General features: G+C 34.7%; 1 non-coding gene across 1 annotated transcript; it reads right to left on the bottom strand.

The window, feature by feature from the left end:
* Positions 1-482: 482 nt before the first annotated feature.
* LOC144705061 (small nucleolar RNA R71) lies at positions 483-583 on the bottom strand. The gene has a single exon (XR_013581963.1). It is a non-coding gene; the product is annotated as a small nucleolar RNA R71 (small nucleolar RNA).
* Between the last annotated feature and the right edge of the window lie 6,479 nt (positions 584-7,062).

Raw genomic sequence — 7,062 nt, 5'->3', positions numbered from 1 at the left:
AGCTTGTGGAAGAATAGAAGAAGAAGTGACTCCACCAAAGTACTCATTTCCAGATTCATCAGTCACAGAGTAGGATCAAGAGGAGCAAAGCATGGCAGAAGGACTTCCTCATCAAGATAGAAGGAGAACAATGCTTGATAGATCAACACCATGAGGAAGCATAAGGCAAACTGACATCAATGTTAATGTTGGAGAAGGAGTCATGTTCAGGTATGATAATGCTTTAATAAATTCCTTACATGAATTTAATGGTTATGCTTCACAAAATCCTTTAGAATTTTTAGATGAGTTTCATATCAGATGTTCTTCTCAAAATGTACCAGGTCTATCCACTAAAGCTTTAAAAATGAAATACTTTTCATTAACTTTAGAAGACAAAGCTTTTGCATGGTATCAAAATTTAGGCATTACATTTAGTTCTTGGGAAGAAATGCAAAATAAGTTTTTACAAAAATTTTATCCTATTTCCAAAACAAATTTTTACAGAAGAGAAATTTATAATTTTCATTATCATGAGAATGAGGCATTTAGTGAAGCATGGGAAAGATTCAATGATTTAATTAGAAAGTGTCCTCATCGTGGTATTGAAAGTTGTCAATTAGCTCAAATATTTTATGAATCATTGTTAGAGTTTATGAAAAATAAAGTAAATCTAGTTACTGGAGGAACCTTTTACACAGCTTATGAAGATCAAGTTTTTGACATGCTAGAGAAAGTAGCAGAAACTGACTTGCAGGAAATAGGAGCAAACCACAATGGAAGGAGCTCACAGCCAAATAAAGGAGGTGCTTTTCAAGTCAACATCAAGGAATCCGATTTACATGTAGGAATCAAGGAGACCAACCGGAAACTAGAAGAGCTAACCTCAACTTTGAAAAATGCTTTCTTAAATAATAATTCTTCTCTTGTTAAAGCTAAAATTTGCTCTCTCTCTTTCAGCAAAGACCATGAAGATGGAGCTTGTCAGCCCATAGAAGAAGACGTTAATGCATTCAATCAACAACAAACTTCTTGGGCTGGACAGAAGAGAAATAACTTTAATACAGAAAGCTTCAACCAAGGAAATAAACAGCAATTTCAACCAAAACCCCAGTTTTAGAATCGACCTCAACAACCATATCAGGTTCAATCACAACCCCTTCAGGATTTTTTTTCACTAACTCCTGTGATTTCAGATATGATAGAAAAACAGAATCAAAAGCTTAAACAGAGATGGAAATGCGGATGCAAATTACGATGGACTTCAGACCAAGCATATGTTAGAATCCCAAGAGCAAACCAGAAGATTTTTAGAGAGTTTCAAAATGGGATCACTCGAACATGGAGGTAAGGGAGTTGACTATAACTCCGAGAAGGTCAATTTCAACTCAACCTTGTATAAATCATTGTAATTTGTTTCATGTTAAAGATTCTTTTAATAAAGCAGAGAATCATGAGGATCTTGAAATTTTAGCAATTTCAAGATTAAGAAATGGAAAAGAACTTCCAGATCCTCATGTGTCTCTCAAAAATTCTAGATATGAAAATGAATATGAGGATAAAGATAAGAAGCTTTCTCACAAGAAAGAACCTGCACCCTCAACTCATATTCAAGACATTCCTTATCCCTCTGCTTTAAACAGAAAGAAACCAGTTAGTGAATATGAAACTAGGCTTCTAGAAAATTTTAAGCAAGCCATCATGTTAGTAGCTGTAGAGGATATGATTAAGTGTGCTCCCTCATTAAAAAAATATCTTAAAGATTCATGTACTAGTGGAAAGCCTAGGAAGGTAGTGAAATTATCTGAAAATGCATCTAGTATTTTGAATTCTATTCCTATAAAAATGAGAGATCCAGGAGCTCCATTTATTACTTGTGAGATAGGAGGAAAAATATTTTCTAAGGTGTTATTAGATACTAGAGCAAGTATTAGTATTATCCATACAGCTTTGTATGAAGAATATGGATTTGGAGAATTAGAGGAAATTAGTACGGATTTATTACTGGCTGATGGAACAGTTAGACAACCAGAGGGAAGATTAATGGATGTCATGATTAATGTAGAGAATTGTAAAATTCCTGTAGATTTCATTGTTACAGATGTGAAGGTGAAAGGAGATATCAGTTTGGCTCCCATCATTTTACGAAGACCCTTTTTAGTGACAGCTAGGACAATTATGGATTGGGATAAGGGTACTGTTGAATTTAAGATAGGAAATGAAAGGGTTAAAATTGATATCTCCAAAATGATAAAATGCCCATTGGGGAGTAGTGAAGAATTAAAATTTTGTGGAGAAGAAAATGAAGATATTGAGGAAATGGAAGAATACTTGTTGAGTATTGAAGAAGTGGATACAAAAACCACTTCAATAGAAACTCTCTTAGAATTAAAACCTTTGCCAGCTACTCTTAAATATTCTTATTTAGATTCTATGAGAACTTTACCTGTGATCATATCTGCGTCTCTTACCCAAATTCAAGAAGAGGATCTACTTAAGGTTCTTAGAGATCATAGAAAAGCCTTAGGATGGACATTTGATGATATAAGAAGGATCCCATCTTATATTTGTGAACATAAAATATTTTTGGAGGAAGAATCTAAGCCATGTAGAGAGCATTAGAGAAGGTTAAATCCTTACATGAGAGAGGTCCTTGAGAAGGAAATTTTGAAATGGTTAAAAGCAGGGATTATTTATGCTATATCTGATAGTAAATGGGTAAGTCCTGTTCATATGGTACCAAAGAAATCTGGAATTACTGTGGAGGTAAATGAGAGAGGAGAAGAAGTTCAGAAACGATTACCTACAGGTTGGAGAGTGTGCATTGATTATAGAAAACTCAATAAAGCCACTAAGAAAGATCATTATCCATTACCCTTTATTGATCAAATTTTAGAAAAATTATCTGGGCAAATTTTTTTCTGTTTTCTTGATGGATATTCAGGATATAATCAAGTTAATATTCATCCTGAAGATCAAGAGAAAACAACATTTACTAGTCCTGTAGGAACTTATGCATTTAGGCGCATGCCTTTCGGTTTGTGTAATGCTCCAGCAACATTTCAAAGATGCATGAATGCTTTATTTTCAGACTTAGTAGGAGAATGTTTAGAAATTTTCATGGATGATTTTTCTCTCTTTGGAAGTACATTTGAAGATTGTTTGTTAAATCTCACTAAAGTTTTAAAAAGATGTATTCAATCTAACCTTGTACTAAGTTGGGAAAATTCTCATTTTATGGTGCAGGAGGAAGTAGTGCTGGGGCACTTAGTAAGCCATCGTGGACTGGAAGTGGACAAAGCAAAAATAGAGATAATCCAGAGCCTTCCACCTCCAACCAACCTAAAAACCCTTAGGGGTTTCCTCGGCCATGCAGGTTTCTACAGAAGGTTCATTTTAGATTTTGCAAAAATTTCAAAACCACTTACGAATCTTCTATCATCTAAAAATAATAATTTTGAATTAATAGTGAGGCAAAAGCTGCTTTTGAAAAATTAAAGGAAGCACTCATACAAGCACCCATCTTGCAAGGTCCTGATTGGACCTTGCCATTTGAATTGATGTGTGATGCTTCCGATTATGCTGTAGGAGCAGTTTTAGGCCAAAGAAAAAATAAGAAACCTGTGGCCATTTATTATGCTAGTAGAACCTTGATGGATGCACAACTTAATTATACAACTACAGAAAAGGAATTACTAGCTATCATATTTGCTTTAGAAAAGTTTAGATCTTATCTTTTAGGAAGTAAAATTACTGTATTTTCTGATCATGCTGCAATTAAATATTTGTTATCAAAGAAAGAAGCAAAACCTAGATTGATTAGATGGGTTCTATTGCTCCAGGAATTTGATTTAGAAATCAAAGATAAAAAAGGGTGTGAAAATGTAGTTGCTGATCATCTGTCTAGGATAAGTAGTACCCAACCATCTTTAATAGATGATTATTTTCCTGATGAGCATGTTCTAACAGCCCAAGGAACAGATCTTCCTTGGTTTGCAGATATGGTGAATTTTATTGTTTCAGGAAAAATACGTACAGGATGGACATCACATGAGAGAAAGAAACTCATCAAAGATAGCATATTTTATTTTTGGGAAGAACCAGAATTATTCCATCAAGGAATCAATCAAATCTTAAGAAGGTGTGTACCTGAAACAGAGCAAGGAAGTATTTTGGAATTTTGTCATGCAAAACCAGGAGGAGGACACTACTCTGCTAAGGTAACAGCTCATAAAATTTTAGAATCAGGATTTTTCTGGCCTTCTTTATTTCATGATGCCCAAAAATTTTATACCACATGCTTAGTATGTCAAGCCTCCATTAATATTAATAAGAAGGACTGAATGCCTCTAAAGCCTATTCTAGAAGTGAAAATCTTTGATTTATGGGGAATAGATTTTATGGGGCCTTTCCCAAACTCTTATGGTTATGAGTATATTTTGATGACAGTTGATTATGTGTCAAAATGGGTAGAAGCTGTACCTACCAAGACCAATGATAGTAAAGTAGTGGTTCATTTTGTGGAAAAGAACATCTTTTATAGATATGGGTGTCCTAGAGCTATCATTAGTGATGGAGAATCTCATTTTACAAATTATAATTTCAGAAATCTTTTGAAAAAATTTGGAGTACATCATAGAGTTACAACACCTTATCACCCTCAAGCTAATGTCAGGTAGAGTTGAGTAATGGAGAGGTCAATAAAATACTTAGAAAAATAATACGACCTGATGGGAAGGATTGGTCAAAGAAATTGGAAGAGGCATTATGGGCTTATAGGACTGCTTATAAAACTCCTTTAGGAATGTCTCCCTTCCGAATGATTTATGGAAAAGCTTTCCATTTACCTTTGGAATTAGAACATAAAGCTTTATGGGCAATGAGGAAGCTGAATATTTCTTTGGATAAAGCAGGAAAACATAGACTACTTCAACTACATGAGCTGGAAGAGATCAGGAATGAGGCATATGAGAATTCTAGAATTTATAAAGCCAAAATGAAAGCATTTCATGATAAGAATCTTAGGAGAAGGATATTTGTTGAAAATCAGAAAGTTTGGCTTTATAATTCAAGATTGAAATTGTTTCCTGGAAAATTAAAGTCTAGGTGGGATGGACCTTTTATTGTCAAGGAAGTCTTTGAGAATGGAGTAGTGGTAATTATAGATCCCCGATCTCAGAAATGCTTCACAGTAAATGGACAAAGACTTAAGCCCTATTTACAAAATGAGGATTTACATGGACCTATTAATATGCCTTTAGATAACCTTCAAATAATGCTAGCATGGTTTAGTTTTTACTATTTTCTTTCCTTTCTTTTGTTTTGTTTTCTTTTATTAATTTTACAGGCAGCAACTGAATAAAGGATCAGACAACATCTTCACCACTATCTCCACAGACATCACATCTTTGGTTAGTTTCCCTCTTGCTCATTCTTTCAATCATATAGTTCATAAAGCATGTAGGAACATGCTATGTTTTAAAGAGGGGGGGGATGTCATAAAATTAATTTTTTTCAAAGAAATGATGATCTCAGTTGATATCTAAATGGAGATAGATTGAGTACTTAACTCTTGTCAAGGATGTTTAGAGTTAAAAGATCTGACAGCCCAAGGAAACCCGAGGTGAAATAAGCCTAACTAAGTGCATGGATGTTCATATTATTCCATAATTCTTATCATTATATTTTTCTCACTTCAGGTTGAGTTCACACTTACATGCATGAAAATTTTCGCTTTAGTGGAGAGAAAAGCTAGTGTTGACTCAAAGGCAGTATTAAATATGGATTGAGTGAAGCTCCCTAAGTTACTGAGGGATACAAAACCTCTTTGGGGAAATAAGCTGCCAATCTACTAAGGACAGCATATGGGTGGTGGATAAGCGCCACTAAAATTCTAGAAATGAAGAAAAGCTGCACAAAAGTGACATGTCTTTCCAAAACGGGCAAAAATGCAGAAAATATGCAATAAAAGAAAAGTGGAAAAGCTGTCTCCCATATGCTTGAGCTGATTCTATTATAGCCATTAGTAAAGAGAAAATACTAGCAATACTCTCCACGCCTTGTTAAGTAATGCGCTTGGGGTGTTAACTCAACCTTATTCCATATATATGTATTTACTTATATGTATTTCATAGATCAGAAGTGCATTTAGTTTTGGGTGAGGCTGAAATATATCTTTTGGGAAATTCTCTAAAAGCTGACCATGTTCAATTGACAAAGAACTTCCATTGATGAGCTAAAAGCGAGAGCTATCAAAAACAAGTAGTCAATTGATGATCATCATTTATATTCATGTTTCAATACTATGGGACTAGTAATAATCCAAGTTGGGGGGTATTTCATAAATGTTATTATGTCATTATTTAAACATATATATTGATGATTTTTTATGTACTTATATTCAATATATGTTTCTTTTGACTAACCCCACTTGATTCTATGAGTCAAGTGGATTAGATCTCATCTTTGTTTAATAAGTACAGATATTTAGTTGGAAATCAAAGCTATGGATCAGGAGGAGGCGCCTGGACCAAGTCAAATCAAGCCTATTAATCAGGAGGAGGCGCCTGGACCAAGTCAAATCAAGCCTATTAATCAGGAGGAGGCGCCTAGACCAAGTCAAATCAAGCCTATTAATCAGGAGGAGGCGCCTAGACCAAGTCAAATCAAGCCTATTAATCAGGAGGGGCGTCCAGACCAAGGCAGTTATGCATGCAGATTATCTAAGTCAACTGGATATCACAAATCAAGCTGGACCATTCAAATGATCCAAGCAGGTTTTAGAGAAGAAAACCCTATAAATACTCTCCAAAACAATGTGTAAGATTGTCTAGAACTTTTATGGAAAGAGTGGAGTGTTGTTTGTTCTGAAAGTTCTGTAGACCCTCTATTGTTGATAAACAATTGAGTGGAGTGAAGAAGCAACGCTGAGAAGACTCTAAGGAGGAGGATCGTTTACCAGCCGATCAAGGGTGTGACACAAGGTAAATGTGATTTTTTAGAGTTCAGTAAATTGCTTAATCATTCCTTTTTAAGACAGATTCAATTGGGTTGGAAAGTACAGGATTGTAACTTTCCAACATA

The sequence above is a fragment of the Wolffia australiana genome, chromosome 6 (assembly GCF_029677425.1).
Source record: "Wolffia australiana isolate 7733 chromosome 6, ASM2967742v1".
NCBI classification, from domain to species: domain Eukaryota; kingdom Viridiplantae; phylum Streptophyta; class Magnoliopsida; order Alismatales; family Araceae; genus Wolffia; species Wolffia australiana.
This window is presented reverse-complemented; position numbering and strand designations above follow the sequence as displayed.